This window comes from Ursus americanus, chromosome 24 (assembly GCF_024610735.1).
Source record: "Ursus americanus isolate L20-20 chromosome 24, mUrsAme1.1.p, whole genome shotgun sequence".
Classification (NCBI taxonomy): Eukaryota; Metazoa; Chordata; class Mammalia; order Carnivora; family Ursidae; genus Ursus; species Ursus americanus.
This window is the reverse complement of record NC_142150.1, coordinates 19,737,398-19,756,888: the sequence shown is the minus strand read 5'-3', so window position 1 is coordinate 19,756,888 and position 19,491 is coordinate 19,737,398. Positions and strand designations below refer to the sequence as shown.

General features: G+C 40.7%; 1 long non-coding RNA gene across 1 annotated transcript; it reads right to left on the bottom strand.

The window, feature by feature from the left end:
* Positions 1-1,972: 1,972 nt before the first annotated feature.
* On the bottom strand, positions 1,973-13,796 carry LOC148107852 (uncharacterized). The gene is made up of 3 exons (XR_015721412.1): positions 13,615-13,796; positions 7,106-8,358; positions 1,973-2,778 (listed from the first exon to the last, which is right to left on the bottom strand). It is a non-coding gene; the product is annotated as an uncharacterized LOC148107852 (long non-coding RNA).
* Positions 13,797-19,491: the final 5,695 nt, after the last annotated feature.

Below are 19,491 nucleotides of genomic sequence, written 5' to 3'. Positions count from 1 at the left end.
GTTCGAAGCTTAACGGACTGAGCCTTCCTGGGCGCCCCTGGTGTGGAGTGTTGTTGTTGTTGTTGTTGTTGTTGTTAGGGGTTTTTTTTGGAAGATTTTATTTATTTGAGAGAGATGGGGAGCAGGGTTTGGAGCAGAGGGAGAGGGAGATAATCGCTAGCAGATTCTGGGCTGGGTGCAGAGCCTATCCCAGGACCCCAAGATCATGACCTGAGCAGAGAAACCAAGAGTCCCAAACTTAACCAGTTGAGCCACCAGGGGTATCCCTGGCATGTGGTTTTTTTGAAGAAGATTATACAATCTAATTCATGTCCAGAATTTTAGTAGCTGCTTTTGAAAGGTTAGTGCTTAAAATTATGTCATGATGACAAATACGCGGAGTTTTTCACGCATCCCTCCCTGTAAAAAAAAAAAACAAACAAATCTGTATCTGGCCCAGGAGAGCAATGTCTAGAGGTCATGGTTAAGAGAGCAGCTGGCTGGCCATGGGGCTGACTGCCAAGGAAATCGGTGCCCTCTGAAGTAACTCTGGGTCAGGAGGGTAGGGACAGAGTTCGCTATGCAGAGGAAGTGAAGGCTAGGAAAGACGGGAAGGGAGGGTTGTTAACGGGAACCGGAAGCTAGGGAATCCAGAGGTCCACTGCTCGGGTACTTCTGAAAGGATGAATGACCTAAGGGACCAATAATTCCACGGCCAGATCCTTGCCCATTCTTTTCAAATTTGGGAATTTTGTAACGATTTTAAACCTTTGGTACATACAATGTTTGGTTAGAAGGAGGATGCTTGCGTGATCGGGTTGTAAATTAGAACGGTTTTAGGTGGGAATTCATTAGCTTATTGGAAGAAGCTCCTACATGTGGTTCAAAGAATACAATACTAAAAATACAGACATGTGGTTGTTTCAAAGAATGCAACCTTAGAAAGCTATGACCGTAGAACCCCAGCTTAGTGCACGGGACCTCAGGGCACCGCTGTTCTGCTGATTTAGAAAAGGTTGGCAACTGGTTAGTCCTTTTCTATATGCTCTCTCCCCCTGGTGGTCGTGAAACCTGGCCTCATTTCTGTTCAAGGAATTTCCTCTGTAATTTCTCAGCTGGTTCCTGCTCGCAGACATAAGATTTTCAGGCATTCAACAGACCCGTTAACTTTAGTCTGTCCCAAGCTGCATAACTGAATAAAAACACACGTTCATCGTCACTGCTTGGGAGACAAAAAAAAAAAAAAAAAACTCACACCAAACTCTAAAAACAAGTCTTGACAAACACTAGTATTGGGTCTTTTGAAAAAGACAGGTGACCTTAATGACCATTTTGGCAATTTATATAACATTTCAAATAATTTTTACCAGCTTGTGCTATATTTGTTTATCTCACCTGAAATGCTGTATTTCCTCTTCTGTCCCTAACCACATTCTATGCATACTGGAGGCCTAACTCAAACCCCACCTTCTTCGCTGGACAGGTTGTACTCTGATATACTCTCTGTGACCACCCGTGGCACCAAGTACATTACTATTTAGTGCGCCCTCCCCCAGCTTGTACAGATATTACCTAATGCTTTCAGCACCCACATGCTGATTGCCTAACAAAATTGGAAAATTGTCCAGGGCAGAGAGCATATTTTAACCTTTCAGATTTCTTTCAGTACCTAGCATTAGGCATATAATAGATAACTTAATTATTCTTATATCAAAATAACGGTTTTTTTAAAAAAATAACAGCTTTACAACCTAAGTGTCCATCAATAGATGAATGGATAAAGAGGAGGAGTATACATATATGTAATGGAATTTTACTCAGCCATAAAAAAGAATGAGATCTTGTCATTCACGACAACATGGGTGGAACTAGACGGTATTATGCTGAGAGCAATAAGTCAGACAGCAAAAGACGAATACCATATGATTTCACTTATAGGTAGAATCTGAAAAACAAAATAATAAACAGACATACAAGTAAATAAAATGTTTATTCATTTAGGCTATTACAAAGTCTTATAAAAACTTAAAGAGTATAGATACACGATGCTGACAATATCCCCTTCTGTTACTTAGGAAGAAGATTTTGCTCAGAGGTATTTTGCATTATTTGATATAGATTAATGTCAGTTCAAATGAGTGCATTTCAATGAATTTGAATCCATCCACTCATAATTTAAAAGAAAAAATTTAGATTTGCATGTCCTTAAAATGGTCTTTTTGAGGATACCAAAGACCCTGGGTCTATGAGGACTTTAAAGATACTCTAGGTCCTGGGGCTTCTGGGTGGCTCAGTCGGTTAAGTGTCAGACTCTTGATTTCGGCTCAGGTCATGATATGGGGACTGTGAGATCAAGCCCTGAGTTGGACTCCGCACTCAGCAGGAAGTCTGTTTCTCTCTCTCTCTCTCTCTCTCTCCCCATGCCTCCCCCTCTACCCCTGCTTGCATGTGCTCTTGCTCTCTCTCTCTAAAATAAATGAATAAATGTTTTAAAAAGATACTGTAGGTCCTGAAACCAATATTACACTCTACATTAACTAACTAGTATTTAAATTAAAATTTGGGGGGAAAAAGATATTCTAGGGGTGCCTGGCTGCTTAGTCAGAAGAACATGTGACTCTTGATCTCAGGGTTGTGAGTTTGAACTCCACATTGGGTGTAGAGATTGCTTAAATAAAGAAATAAAATAAAATAAAGATGCTGTAAAAATCACAGTCTAAGGGCACCTGGCTGGCTCAGTCTGTAGAACTCTTGATCTCAGGGTCGTGATTTCAGACCTCACGTTGAGCATAGAGCTTGCTTAAAAGAGAAAGAGAGAGACACACACAGAGAGAAAATTAGTATCACAGTCTAAAATAACATTTTCTACTGATAATGGTTTATACCATTATACACTTTTTAAAAATGCAGATTCCTGCCCCATCCCACTTTTTGATTTCCTGCTTCTGGGGTGGTGTCCCTAGCAATCTCCATCATTTTTAAGTTTATGGTCAAAATACACAGACCTTCATCATATTTAACGTGCACCACTGATACTTATAATGCAGAATGTCCGTGAACCACATTTTGAGAAATACTACTCTAAAATCTTAAGGTTTCCTTTTTCCTGAAAGAACTTTTTTCATAGAATGTAAGTTCCAAGACCACAGAAATTTTTGTCTTTTCATTACTGTATCCTCAGCACTTAGTTCAGAAGCTAGTTTGTAGTTAGAGCTCAACAATTTTTGTGAATGCCTGAAAAAAATAAAATATTTCAGATGCAGTAACTATCAAGCAAAAAGTTCCATCCCAGGGGCACCGGGTGGCTCAGTCGTTAAGCATCTGCCTTTGGCTCAGGGCGTGAACCCGGGGTCCTGGGATCGAGCCTACATGGGGCTCCTCTGCTGGGAACCTGCTTCTTCCTCTCCCCCTCCCCCTGCCTGTGTTCCCTCTCTCGCTGGCTGTGTCTCTCTGTCAAATAAATAAATAAAATCTTAAAAAAAAAAATCCATCCCAAATGTATCATTTTCTCTATACATAGTGTACTTGATATAATGGTATATCCTAAGTTATTTTTTTATTTTTATTTATTATTATTCAAAGATTTTATTTTTAAGTGATCTCTACACCCAACATGGGGCTTGAACTCACAATCCTGAGATCAAGAGTCATGTGCTCTACCCACTGAGCCAGCCAGGCAACCCCTAAGTTTCTTTTTTAAAGAAGCATAAAATTTTAATGTAAACCTCTGTACAATTTTACTTGCATATTTAAATTATAGAAGATTGAGGAATAAGTAGCCCTTCATGCGATTTCAAATACGGAACTTTTTAAGTTTTCTTATTAGTTGAAAGCTATGGATGCTATGGAAGAATTAGAATAAACTATGTTTACCATAAGTGTTTTGTAGAAATATTCCAGTTATCCACAGTCCACCTTCTTTTTTCTTTATACAGACCATAAATCAACAATGACCCTTCTCATGGAACAGTGAAGTACACTAAAACAGTTGTTTTACTTTTTTTGTTCTATACAAGTTTCAATTAATTAGAAGCTAATATATATCACGGCTAATATTTAGAACAATAATGTCTCTAGCAAAGTCATGTGACTACTTTGGGCTGGTAAACTATTAAATATAGATAAACTAGGGCCATTGTTGCCATGATTTTATTAAGGCCCCACAATTCGGCTTACATCAACCATCTTCTCTTTCACAAATGGTGTTTCTTCCCACCCCCGCCGTCCCGCAAAATGGATATAGCTTTATTTTTCTTCCAAAGCAATACGTGCAAAGTCTAAAAAATTACCTCTGGATATTTAAAGCTACAAAACTTTTTAGATTCATAAGCATTTAATTTCTCTAATTAAAAAGGAATTCAAGATACCGTTCATATATTACCCAAGGGTCAACATCAGTCAAGAAGAGCCTTTGCCCTTCAAACTTCTCTTCAAACGATCTTTAAAATCCTAAAACTAAAATGATAATAGCCTCTGCCGATAGCCATGAAACACAAAGCTGAGTACTCCGAATATTCTTCCTGTCTCACGGGTTGTTATTCCTCTGTCTCCCTGCCTCGGATACCTCTTCTTCTCCCTGCCTACTAATGTTCAAGTGTCCCAGGGCTCGGTGCTTTGTCTTCTTCTCTCTTACTCACTCCCTCACCTAGTCTCATGTTTGTAAAAACCTCTCGAAGTCTTCCAAAATTATATCTCTAAGTATTTCATTAACACTCCAGCCTCATATTTGCTGCCAGCCCTACATCTCCACTTGGGTGTCCAGTAGACACCCCATACTTCACATGTCCAAAACCCAACTTCAGGTCTTCCCGCCCTAGATCTGTTCCACACGGACTTTCTCCAGCTCAGCTAATGGCAGTGCCAGCTCTCTGGTAGCTTAGGCCAAAAGTCTTGAAGTCATCCTTGACTTTTCTCTTTCTCTCACTCCCTACACCCAATTCATGAGAAAACCTGTTGGTTCCATTTTCCAAATATATCCAGATTCTGACCATGTCCCACTATCTCCCTTCTTCCTATTACTCTGGCCTGAGTCTCTTTTGTCTCTTGCCTGGACTGCTGCAATAGCTTCCTCATCAACCTTGCTTTTCTTTGTCCCCACCCTTCTCGGTCTTTGAACAGAGCTGCTAGAGTAGTCCTTGAACCGTAAGTCAAATAATGCCACAGATTAAGCCTCTGCATACTCTACCTTTCCATCTTTCCATTCCAGGCACACTAGCTTTCACCAGTTCCATGTACACATCAGGCACATGCCTGCCTCAGGACCTCTGCACAGCTGCTCAGTGTGCCTGCCGTCCTCTGTCCCCAATAAACACACCTTACTTCTCTCCTGATTTATTTTTTTTAAAGATTTTATTTATTTATGTGACAGAGAGAGAGATAGCCAGCGAGAGAGGGAACACAGCAGGGGAGTGGGAGAGGAAGAAGCAGGCTCCCAGCAGAGGACCCAATGTGGGACTCGATCCCGGAATGCCGGGATCACGCCCGGAGCCGAAGGCAGACGCTTAACGACTGCGCCACCCAGGCGCCCCCTCTCCTGATTTAAATGTCATTTTCCCAACAAGGACTTCCTTAACCATCCTATTGAAATACTGCAGTCACGACATCATCTTCCACAGCGTACCTCAGCACTCTAGGTCTTTCTTAATGTGGTCTTTCTTTTCCAAATTTCTTATCTCTTTCTAATACATACACTGACTTATTTTTTTAAGATTTTATTTATTTATTTATTTGAGAGAGAGAGATTAAGAGAGAGAGCACAAGCCAGGGGGAGAGGCAGAGCTGAGCAGGGAGCCTGATGAGGGGCTCGATCCCAGGACCCTGGGATCATGACTTGAGATGAAGGCAGACACTTAACTGACTGAGCCATTCAGGCATCCCATAAACTGACCATTAAAAAAATCTATTGTTTATTATCCTTTTCCTCTCCCTCCCTCAACGTAATCTCCATGTAGGCAAGATTCATTGACATGTACTGGGCACCTGGAAGAGTGCCTGGCACACAGTAGGCACACAGTAGGCATTCAATGAATAGCTGATGATTTAAAGATTGAAAAGTAGACTCTTTCCTCCGTGCTATTAGGTTCTTTTATTTACATTGCAGAATTTTCCCATAAGCTCCATTTCAAGGTTTTGTGGTTTTTTGAGATGTTATTTATTTATGTATGTATTTATTTATTTGAGAGGGAGAGAGTGCAGATGTGCACGAGGTGGGGGAGGGGAGAAGGGGAGAGAGAGGAAGAAGGAAAGAATCCCAAGCAGACTCTGCACTGAGGTTGGAGCCTGACGCAGGGCTTGATCCCACTACTCTGAGATCATGACCTGAGCTGAAACCAAGAGTCAGTCGCCCAACTGACTGAGCCACCCAGGCACCCCTATTTCGAGTTTTTTCTTTTTTTCTTTTTTTCTTTTTGTCATTCTTGAAAGAGGAAAGGTCCATTCAAGTCTAGCATTTGCTTTAAAACAGGGGGAAGAGGGGCGCCTGGGTGGCACAGTGGTTAAGTGTCTGCCTTCGGCTCAGGGTGTGATCCCGGCGTTATGGGATTGAGCCCCACATCAGGCTCCTCTGCTCCTTCTTCCTCTCCCACTCCCCCTGCTTGTGTTCCCTCTCTCGCTGGCTGTCTCTATCTCTGTCAAATAAATAAATAAAATCTTTAAAAAAAAAATAAAATAAAATAAATAAAACGGGGGAAGAGGTCCTTCTTGGATCTCCACATTATACACTGTTGTGTTGTTAAGTACTTTCTCTCCGATCTTTAGACAGAGAGCTCATGGATGTAAATTTACTTTATTTTTAAAAAATATTTTATTTTTATTTATGTGTCAGAGAGAGAGCACAGGCAGAGGGAAGTGGCAGGCAGAGGGAGAAGCAGGCTCTCCGACGAGCAAGGAGCCCGATGTGGGACTTGATCCCAGGACCCCAGGATCACAACCTGAGCTGAAGGCAGATGCCCAACTGACTGAGCCACCTAGGTGTCCCTCATGGGTGTAAATTTACATGAACAGTCGATAACCCAACATCCTGAGAGCTTCTTTTCTGTGTTTGATGAAATCTCTGTATGCGGGCCAGCCTTCTCCCCTCAGATTTGGTCCAGTCCCCACTCCATATACATGGTGTGACTGTACTTACTGTCTTTCCTATTGCAACTTCCTCCTCGTGGGGAAATACCACACCACTTGCTGGCTTCTGTTCAGCGTAGAGGTGCCTGGCCTGAGGCTTTCCAACTCCTGCGGCTTTGGAAGGCCTTTGAAAGGTGGGGAGGGTGTTTCAATTGAAATGCTCCGCTGAAGTCTTGTGACCTATCCTTTCTGCCACTCTTTCTTCCTTTGAATTAGAGGCTGAGAGTTGGAGTCTGCCAAGATCTCCATTTACGCACTGTATCAACACCCTGTTTTGTTTGGAAGGACGGGTGAATGTCATCTCTGGTGTTTTTCTTCAATCTCGTCTCATTCAACACTTCGCTTGGCAGGATTTTTTTTAAATTTGGAGCATTTGGATTGTATTGACTTGTTGATGCAGAGGTTTTCCCTGTTTTTAAATTCCTCTGGCTTTTTCAGGTGCAGTTTGTCAGGAGCCAATTATAATTGGTGCTTGGAAGTCCAAAGAGTATATAATTTAATAATTACCAGTAGGGTGTGTACAAAATTTTCCATCTCTTTTGCACTTGGAAATAAGCTTGCTAAATGATTTCAGGATGCAGCCAGATTTGGGGACTGCTGGAATAGATGACCAGTGAAGCTTCTCTTTAGGATTGAGATGAAGGCAAACTCTTGTGCCGATTCTAAATGTACCCGAGAGCCCTTAAGCAGCACCCTCAACTGTCACCACTTAGCTGCTTTTTTTGTTTCAGTTCATTTATTTTTTTTCCCAATACCAAAAGGCAGGGGCGCCTGGGTGGCTCAGGTGGTTGAGTGTCTGCCTTCGGCTCAGGTCATGATCCCAGGGTCCTGGGATCGGGCCCCACATCGGGCTCCCTGCTCAGCAAGGAGCCTGCTTCTCCCTCTCCTCCCCACTCGTGTCCTTTCTCACTATCTCTGTCTGTCTTTCTCAAATAAATAAACAAAATATTTAAAAAATTAAAACAAAACAAAACGAAAAGCAAAACCAAAGGCATGACTCAGAATATCAAGATACTGAAGATACCCAGTCAGCATCACTGCTTGAGGGGTGTTTCCAATTAGATTTTTTTTCTTGTAATTTTCCCGTGTTTCAGTGGCATCATTCTTTGTAGGATTCAATGTCAAGTACCATAATTTCATTAGATCTTAATTATGGGATCAAATCATTTATCCATTTAAAAATGTCTATTGATTTCTTATCAGGTGCCAATACCAGAGGTAGATTCAGGTTGGCTTGAAACTTATTGCAAATCTGTGGGCCCCCTTTAAAAAAAAAAGAGAGAGAAAGAGGGGGAGGGGGAGGAGGAGAATAATACAAAATTATAAATTCAAAATTAGGTACAGACTTTTGTTTCCAGGAAGATGGACTAGAAGTACAGTTTCCCATTCTTTCTAGTAAGTACAACCCAAACCCCTAAACACTACCTAAAAACAAACATAAGAAGACTCTGAAGAGTGTAGGAAAGAAGTCAGACTGACTAGGGGCCTTGGGACCCAAGAATGACATGGTGATGAGTTTTCTTTTTGCTGCAGATATTCCAGATTTAGAGATGAAGAAGCCAAGAACCTGGATATGCCCATGAGCACAGACAAAAAAGCCCCCCGAAACACCTGCTCCCTTTAGCTAGAGAGGGATGAAAACTTGAAGGTAGAAGGACTTGTTTCTACTCGTGACTCTGCCACTAACACCGTGTCTTGGTAAACACTTTCTCTCCTGCTCTCCATTGTCAGCCAGTAGCTAAATCCAGAATTTTGATTTCAAGTAGGAAGAGGAAAGGAGTTGTGGTTTTTTTTTTTATGATTAAAGATTTTATTTATTTATTTGACACAGAGAGAGAGAGAGCGACAGAGAGTGAGCACAAGCAGAGGGAGCAGCAGGCAGAAGGAGAAGCAGGCTCCCCGCTGAGCAAGGAGCCCAATGCTCTTGATCCCAAGACCCTAGGATCATGACCTGAGCCAAAGGCAGACGCTTAACGACTGAGCCACCCAAGCACCCCAAGGATTTGTGTTTTAAGCAAAGTCTACTTTTCACTGCTTAGAATAGAAGTAATTGCACCCTGTAGAATATTTGCAGCTTGAAAAATGTATTGAAAAAAAAAATCTCGAGGCGCCTGGGTGGCTCAGTCAGTTAAGTGGCTGCCTTTGGCTTAAGTCATGATCCTAGGGTCCTGGGATCGAGCCCCATGTGGGGCTCCCTGCTCAGCAGAGAGCCTTCTTCTCCTTCTCCCTCTGCCTGCTGCTCTGCCTACTTGTGCTCTCTCTCTAGCTCTCTGTCAACTAAATAAATAAAATCTTTAAAAAGAAAAAAAAGTTAAAAAAAATCTCACCACCCAGGAGCAATCACTATTAACATTTGAGGCATTTAAAAAAAATTTTTAACAATGCATATATTTTATGTATTTGATATTTTACTGTATATAAAATTTTGTATTTGCATATCTATGAGAAATATCTGCTTTTAAAAATACATCTAAAGGGGAGCCTGGGTGGCTTGGTTGGTTGAGCAGCTGACTCTTGGTTTCAGCTCAGGTCATGATTTCAGGGTCTTGGGATCCAGCCCCACCTAAGGTCCATGCTCAGTGGGGAGTCTGCTTATGGATTCTCTCTTTCTGCCCTGCCTCCTGCTCATGCTCTCTTTCTCTTAAATAAATAAATAAGTAAATCTATTAAAACACACACACACACACACACACACACACACACACACACACACACACAGGGTGCCTGGGTGGCTCAGTTGGTTAAGCACCTGCCTTAGGCTAGGGTCATGATCACAGGATCCTAGGATCAAGTCCTGCATCGGGCTCCTTGCTCAGCTGGGAGCCTGCTTCTTCCTCTGCCTGCCACTCCCCCTGCCTGTGCTACAAATAAATAAATAAAATCTAAAAAAAAAAAAAGAGAGAGAGAGAGAGAGAAATGACTCAGTGCATACTCTTGATCTCAAGGTTGTGTATTCCAGCCCCACGTTGGGTGTAAAGATTACTTTTAAAAAACTCTTTAGGGGTCCTGAGTGGCTCAGATGGTTAAGCGTCTGCTTTCAGCTCAGGTCATGATCTTAGAGTCCTGGGATCGAGCTCCACGTCGGGCTCCCAGCGCAGTGGGGAATCTACTTCTCCTTCTCCCTCTGCCTCTCCCCCTGCTTGTGCGCTGTCTCTGTCTCTCTCTCTCTCAAATGAACAAATAAAATCTTTTTAAAAAATCTTTAAAAATAAAAAATAAAAAAATAAAAGGACCCAGGATGAATGGCCCAAGTATCCAGAAGAAATAATTTCTATTTTCACTACTAGTTAATAAATCTTAGCTTATCTTCATCTTAATTTTTATTGCTGTGTAAATCTCAAAAGTAAAGTACCTCATACAGAATGGGTGCTCAGTAAATTAGGTAATGAATTATAAGTATTGTTTTCCAGTTAGCCAAAAAGTAATATTGTTTACAATGAATGGGATTTGAGAGCTAATGTCTTTATAGGCGGTGAATGAAGAGTAAATTACACCCACTAAGCTAATCATCTACTTTCTTTAATAAAACACATATACACAGAGCAGTTAGGGCATGGACCATAATAGCATACATAGCAAGATAAACAACAAGTGGGAGGTCAGATTATGACTTCTAAGTTCAGAACAAGCAGTTCTAAATCCAATAACAGAAACTTTCTTTTAAAGAACTGGATACAGTAAATCACTTTCCTATAGTCACAATATATAATAAAAACCTAATCATGCCAACATATGTATTTGGAGTAATGCTTAATTCCCAATTAAAGGAAGGAGGTTTTGATGTTCTCTGATTTAGAAAAAACAGACCCTGCTTCTATTAAGATTCATTTATAAATTCTACATATGATAATAAAAAATGGAACATGAAGAAGAGGACTAAGGGACAACAAAAGGTAAAAGAAAATATATTCCCTAATATTTTATGGATATAATACCTTCAAAAAAACCTAATGTGAATTTGAAAAATCATTTTTATTACATGTATGTTATATACTATATATATATATATATATATATATATAATTTTTAAAAGATTTTTTTAAGATTTTATTTTTAGCAATCTCTACACCCAACATAGGGCTTGAACCCACAGCACCGAGATCAAGAATCCCATGCTCTACTGACTGAGCCAGCCAGACACCCCCTATTAATTTAAGTATATTACAATTATATATAATTATTATTTTTATCATGTGCAAACATGATACAAAAACTCTTATACCAAACCAGTGAATTTTTTGCATAATATACTTAAAAATTTTTAACAGCTGGAGATTGACATCTGGCATGATAGTGCAAGGTGTTCCACTGACCCCTCACCAATGAACCTGTAAAAATTATTTTCAAAAAGCAATCAGTGGAACATGCAACTCTTGATCTCAGGGTTGTAGGTTTGAATGCCATGTTGGGTATAGAGATTACTTAAAAATAAAATCTTTAAAAAAAGTATTTAAAGCCTCTAGAAATGGCCCTAAGTATAAACAAAACACAAAGAAACATCTATTCAAGAAAATGTGTGAAAATCAGGTAAAAAAGGCAAGAGTCTTCAGTACTCAATGAACCAAGACCACCCCCTCATTTTCCCCCAACTCAGTGAGGCAGAGACTAGGGTTTCTTATTCCCTCAGCTCCCAGTGGGAGGACTTTCTTTCTGGGAGGAGCAGAATGTCAGCATTTCTCATCCTTCCCCCAACCACTTGTTTTGAGGCTAAGTCCTGGGTGAGTATGGTTGAGAGGTGGGGACTCCCTTCTGCCCAGCTCCCACTCATGGAATGGAGGCTCTGCCTTGGGTGTGACAGGCTGAGAATACTGAGACCTTGATCATCCTTGCCCTGGCTCTTAAAGTAGTGGTTCCAAGCCAAGAGAGGCAAGCCAAGAAGACCCCATCTGACTTCACGGCACACACCCCACCCCAACAACAAGCACTCGGCAACCAGAGTGGTCATGTTATTCAGAGAGAAGCTTGCCTTCCCTGCCTTTAGAACCCTTGCTCAGAGATTTTGCCCAGTGGGAGAAGCAGATCATAAAAAAGATAACTACTAAGCTCTTCCCAAAAGAACTGACTTCCTTTGCAACAGAGCATGGAGACGATCAAGTCTAAGAGTACCCACAACAAAAGTGCAGTTTACGGTGAAAGACAATCAGGAGGAGATCTAGGACACAAGCTAAACTATAGGCTGGTTTTTAGAAGAGAACTGGAAATGACAGCTGAGGTCAGAACAAATACAAGACACTGAACTCAGAAACTCTTCCTTCAAGTGAGCGTTGACTGGAGTAATTTATAGACCAATTTATGCCCAGGCACAAATTGTTAAAAATGGAGCAATCAGCTGGAAATTAGTGAAGTTTAACAGCTGGGTGTGGTCTCAAGGAAAGAGAGGAAGACAGCTGTACCAAAACCACCGTCATCTCAGCGTAATTGTGGGCATACCCAAAACTGCACTTTTTCTGAGGAGCGACACCAGAGGCTTACCACCATGCAAGGGCGTAGTAAGGAAGGGAGTCGTCACTAAAATAATCCAGCCAGGCCCTAAACAAATAAGCATGTAACAAGTCCCAGAAAGGGGTGAGGACCAATACTCAGAGTTACTACAAGCTACAATATATTGTCCGAAACATCCAGTTTCCAACAAAAACTATAACAAATGCAAAGAAACAGAATAGTATGACCACACCCCAGGAAAAAGCAGGCAACAGAACTTATCTAAGAGAGTGACCAGATATCAAATTTATCAGAAAAAGACATCAAAGAAGCTATTATGAACATGTTCACAGAAATAAAGGAAGCCATAATTAAAGAAGTAAAGGTAGGTATAATGACAATGTTCCTTCAAATATCAATAAAGCTGTAGAAATCATTAAAAAAAGGAAACTATGAAGTTGAAAAGTAAAATGAATGAAATTTTAAAACTCGTGGGGCGCCTGGGTGACACAGCGGTTAAGCGTCTGCCTTCGGCTCAGGGCGTGATCCCGGCATTATGGGATCGAGCCCCACATCGGGCTCCTCTGCTGGGAGCCTGCTTCTTCCTCTCCCACTCCCCCTGCTTGTGTTCCCTCTCTCGCTGGCTGTCTCTATCTCTGTCAAGTAAATAAATAAAATCTTTAAAAAAAACAAAACAAAACTCGTGAGAGGGCTCAACAGTACATTTGGACTGGCAGAAGAGGGAATAAGTAAACTTGAAGATAGGCCATAGAGATTATGCAAATTGAAGAACAAAGAGAACAAAAGGAATGAAGACAAATGAGCCTCAGAGAAACGTGGGACGCATTTCATACCAACGTATGTATTGGGAGTACCAGAAGAGAAGAGAGAGAGAAAAGAGCAGAGAAAAATATTTGAAGAAATAATGAAGAAAAATTCTCAAATTTACTGAAAAACAATGATCAAAGCTAGACAAAGACATGACAAGAAAAAAACATACTGCAGGCTGATATCTCTTAGGAGTATGGATGCAAAAAATCTTCAACAATGTACTAACAGACTGAATCCAGTAACCTAAAAAAAGAATTACAGGGGCACCTGGGTGGCTGAGTGGGTTGAGCATCTGACTTTTGATCTTGGCTCAGGTCTTGATCTCAAGGTCATGAGTTCATGTCTGGCATTGGGCTCTACATTCTGTATGGAGCCTACTTCAAAAAAGAAAAGAAAAGAAAGGAATTATACACCATGACCAAGATTTACCTGAAAAATGCAAGATTGGTTTAACATATGAAAACCAATTAATGTAAGAAATTGCAACAGCAGAGTAAAAAACAAAAATCGAATGATCAATCTCAATATATGTAGAAAAAGCACTTGGTAAATTTCAATACTACACTTCATGATAAAAACCCCCCAACAAGGGGCACTGGGGTGGCTCAGTCAGTTAAGTGGCTGCCTTCAGCTCAGGTCATGATCCCAGGGTCCTCGGATGAAGACCCACATCGGGCTCCCCATGTAGCAAGGAGCCTGCTTCTTCCTCTCCCTCTTCCCCTATCCCCTGCTTGTGCTCGCTTGCTCTTGTTCCCTCTCTCTCTATCTCTCTCTCAAATACATAAATAAAAATCTTTAAAAAAAAAAAACCCTCAACAAGTTAGGAAAAGAAAGGACTTTTCTAACCTGATAAAGGACATCTGCAGAAAACCCACAGCTCACATCATCCTTAATGGTGAAAAACTGGATGCTTTCCCCTAAGATCGAAAACAAGACAAGGAAGTCAGCTTCCTTTCAACATTGCGGTGGGTGTTCTAATCAGAGCGATTAGGTGACAAAATGGAGTAAAAGCATTTAGATTGTAAAGGAAGAAGCAAACTATCTCCATTTGTGCATGACATGATCTTGTATATAGAAAATCTCAAGGAATCCGGGGCGCCTGGGTGGCACAGTGGTTAAGCGTCTGCCTTCGGCTCAGGGCGTGATCCCAGTGTTCTGGGATCGAGCCCCACATCAGGCTCCTCTGCTGGGAGCCTGCTTCTTCCTCTCCCACTCCCCCTGCCTGTGTTCCCTCTCTCGCTGGCTGTCTCTATCTCTGTCAAATAAGTAAATAAAATCTTTAAAAAAAAAAGAAAGAAAGAAATCTCAAGGAATCCATGAAAAAGACCTCGGCTCAGGTCAAGATCAATAAGAACGTTCAGCAAGTTTACACAGTACAAACCAATATACAAAACTGAATTCAAGTTATCACGTTATCTAACTCTGATCGTTTCTGTTCAAAGAATTTGTTCATTTGCTCTAAGTTGTCAAATTTATTGGTATGAAGTTATTTATGATAATTTCCTTATTATCTTTTTAATGTCTGTAGGATCTGTAGTATTACCTTCACTATCATTGCTAGTATTGGTAATCTCTCTCTCTCTTTTTCCTTTGATTATTCTAGTCTTCATTGCTACATCATTAATTTTTTTACCCTTAGGACACCTGGCTGGCTCAGTTGGAAGAGCCTGTGACTCTTGATTTTGGGGTCATGAGTTCAAGCCCCACATTGGGTGTAGAACTTATTTAAAAAAAATTTTTTTTTGTCTTTTTTTCCTCTGTTTCATTTTGGATAGTTTCTATTACAGTATCTTCAAGTTCAATAATAATTTCTTCTAAAATATCTAGTCTGATGTTAGTCCCATCCAGTATATTTTTCATGTCAGAAATTATAGTCTTAATCTCTAAAAGTTCAATATATGTCCTTTTGTATATCTTGTGTCTCTCCTTCTCGAACAACTAGAGCATATTTATAATAACTGTTTTATAATCATTGTCTGCTCATTTCATTTTTCTCTTTTCTGGGTCAGTTTCTATAAATTGATCTTTCTTCTCATATGAGTTGTATTTTTAATTTTAAAAAATTTTTAATTGAAGTATAGCTGACATATATTAGTTTCAGGTCTACAACATAATGATTCAATAATTATAGACATTATCAAATGCTCACCACAACAAGTGTAGTTACCTTCTGGCATCATACAGAGTGATTACAATATTATTGATTGTATTGTCTATGCTGTTCTTTTATCCCTGGCTTTATTTTATAACTGGAAGTTTGTATCTCTTAATCCTCTTCACATATTTCACCCATCCTCCCACCTATCTCTGGCAACCACTAGTTTATCCTCTGTATTTATGATTCTGTTTCTCTTTGTCATTGTTTGCAAGTTTGTTTTGTTTTTTAGATTCCACATATAAGTGAAATCATATGGTATTTGTTTTTCTCTGACTTATTTCACTTAGCATAATACCTTCTAGGTGCATCCATGTTGTCACAAATGGCAAGATTTCATTCGTTTTTAGGGCAAAGTAATATTTCATTGTGTATATATACCACATGTTCTTTATTCATCTATTTTTTAAAAGATATTTATTTATTTATTTATTTATTTATTTATTTATTTATTTAATTTATTTAGCAGAGAGAAAGCACAAGCAGGGGGAGCGGGAGAGGGAGAAGCAGACTCCCTGCTGTGTGGGGAGCCTGATGTGGGACCTGATCCTGGGTTATGACCTGAGTGGAAGGCAGACACTTAACTGACTGAGCCACCGAAGTGCCCCCACTCATCTGTTGATGAACAATTAGGTCACTTCCATATCTTGGCTATTGTAAATAGTGCTGCAGTAAATTTAAGAGTACTTATATCTTTTCAAATTTGTGTTTTTGTTTTCTGGAAGAATTACTAGCTCATACAGTACCTCTATTTTTAGTTTTTTTTAAAAAGATTTTATTTATTTATTTGACAAAGATAGAGACAGCCAGCGAGAGAGGGAACACAAGCAGGGGGAGTGGGAGAGGAAGAAGCAGGCTCATAGCAGAGGAGCCTGATGTGGGGCTCGATCCCATAACGCCAGGATCACACCCTGAGCCGAAGGCAGACGCTTAACGACTGCGCCACCCAGGTGCCCCTATTTTTAGTTTTTAAAGGAAATTCCATATTGTTTTTCAGAGTGGCTGCATCAATTTACTTTCCTACCTACAGTGCCCAAGGGTTCTGTTTTCTACAAATCTTCACCAGAGTTATATTTTCTTGCTTTTTGCATTCTGGTTATTTTTGATTTGATGACAACGTGAATTTTACATTGTTGGGTGTTGGATTTTTAAAAAATTCCTTTATATATTTTTGGGCTTTGTTCTGGGATTCAATTAAGTGACTTGGAAACCATCTCTTTCAAGCTAGCTTTTAAGCTTTTTAGATGGTCCAGAACAGCCTTTAGTCTAAGTTCAATTCTGTCGCTCTAGTGAGATAATAATTTTCTGAGAATTCTACTGATGTCCTGTGTTAGGAAGTCTTTCCAATCTGATTGGTGGGAACATGAAGGCTGCTAATCCCTGTGTGAGCTCAGAGGATTGTTCTACTTGACTTTCTGGTGGTCCTTTATTTGGCCTTGGTAGTTTCCTCCTACATGGGAGCTGGTCAGTCTTAGTCGGAATCAGTACTAGTTGGAACCCTCTGCGTATCTGCAGAATTCAATCTTCATTGACTCTCTTCTCTCAGGTCTTCTACACTGCAAATTCCAGCTGCCTCAGCCTCCCCAAAGACTGAAGTTTGCTTCCTTAATTTGAGAAGACCTACAGGCTCCCTTTGGATTCACTCTTCCTGTCCTGTAGCCTAGAAACTCTCTCCAGGCAGTAGTTGGACAATTGTAGGGCTCGTCTCCCTGCTCTCAGGATTACTGTCCTGGGCTGCCTATTATTTAATGTTTGAAAACTATTTTCATAACTTTGTTCTTTTTTAAGGCAGGAAGTTTTATCTAGTCCCTGCTACTCTAGTGGGGAGACAGCAATTCATAGGTGACCGTATCCTGACAGTCGATGGTGGTTTGGATCAAGAAAATGACAGTGGAAGAGAAAAATCGGGACAGGTAAGGTTTATTTAGGAACTGACAGTATAGTATTGCCTATGTGAAGTTCAAAGTGGCAAGTCTTTGACCTCTACTTTAAGGGAGTTTCATTGTGACCCTCTGAAGACATGGGTTGTATATAAACTATGTTCTTGATTCTGGAGAGACCGGAGGTAATTTTAAGCCTTGGGATGGCTATTTGCAGGGCAGGGTTTCAACTTCTCACAGCTGACGCCTCCGTTACTGTTAGGGACTGAACGATTTTGTCCCCTGTCCCCAATTCATATGTTGAAGCTCTGCCCCTCAACGTGATGGTATGTGGAGATGAAGCCTTTGAAAAGTAATTAGGGATAAATGAGGTCATAAGTGTGGGGTGCTCATGTTGGGCTTAGTGACCTTATAAGACACCAGAGAACTTGCTCTCTGTCACATGAGGATGCAGCAAGAAGGTAGCTATTCTGCAGGCTAGGAAGAGAGCCGTCAGCATGAACTGACTTCTGGACCTCGATCTGGGACTTCCCAGCATCCAGAACTGTGGGAAATAAGTCTCTGTTGTTTAAACTACCTAATTCTAGGGTAGTTGTGATGGCAGCCCAAGAAAGCGCATGCAGTGGCGCTCAGCTACCGCCGTGATGACTTCTCTCCTGTTTCCCATTTGGATGGCACCGTGTTTGTTCACGAGCATGGACATTCTCCAAAACGGCGAGTTTTTGCTTTACCACGCTTTGTGAACGGCGCTTTAATACATAATCTTTTTGATAGTGAATTGTTTGCCAAGTCCCGCGATAACGTTAATGCATTTGCGTTAACATTACCTGTAAAACCCTGACTTCCTGACTTCTACTTAAGTCGAATACTGTTATCTTTTAATAAGTTCAATGGAGAACTGGCACTGAAAAGACCTGCTACTGATTGGCCCATTAAGTTTTTAAGTCATTGATAAAAGAGTAGGTAAACAAGGCTAATTAAAAAAAATTCATTCTGAAGCCTGGTTCTTTTGGTTAAGCTGTTGCTAGTGTTTCGAATTCTCTTGCTTCACTGCTTAAAGACTGCTGCTCTCTCATGATAGTCCTTTCACGTCCGTAGATTAAATGAAAATTAAATATAAGAAGAGAATGGACTTTGGTCTGTTGAGAAGCAAGCACGGTAAGAACTAAGAGCATGACATGCAAAGGATGGGTATAATAAGATTTTTTTTTTTTTAACATACCCTCTACACCCAACGGAGCTCGAACTCACAACCCTGAGATCTAGAGTTGCATACTCTTCCGACTGAGCCAGCCAGGCGACTGAGAGATGTTTTCTTCGAAGACAGAAAGAGAAAGCAGGGAGTGGACCACTGACAACAATGGCATTTTGAACCATTTACAGGCCGGCTTGAAAACACTTTAGACTGATTCCAAACGACCACTCATGTATATATCACCCATCTGTTCAACGCACACCTGTTAAGTGCCTATTGTGTAAAAGACTTGGTGCTATTGGAGCTAGAAAGATGAAGACAATGTAGATATGGCTTTAAGTACTTCACAACAGACTGCTGATAGCAGACCCGTTTCTAATTAATCTTACACTACTGTCACGAGATCAACTAAGGGCTGCCGTGGTGCGTGTGTGTATAAATTACCCGCTTAATCATTTTGCTCTAAGTCTTGCAAGTTAGTAAAAGCTTGGAAATAATGCAGTAACATCATTCTTCCTGTTCTGCTCGACCTCCCTTTTGGTGCTGCCACTGGACAACTTTGCATTTCTCTCAACATCCCAGTCTCTCTGGAATCAAAGAATATTAATAGCTTTAGAACTTCGTTTCTTACCTCTCAGGATGAGAAAATAGATCCAGATTAGGCTTCATGCGACATGCCTGAGGACAGAGCTAGTTTAGTGGGAAGTAGAAGCCATTTTCCTGAATACAAACGAAGAATTATGCCTTTTTCGGGGCGCCTGGGTGGCTCAGTCATTAAGCGTCTGCCTTTGGCTCAGGTCATGAGGTGCTGGGATCGAGCCCCGTGTGTCCTGTCAGGCTCCCTGCTCAGCGGGAAGCCTGCTTCTTCCTCTCCCACTTCCCCTGCTGGAGTTCCCTCTCTCGCTGTGTCACTT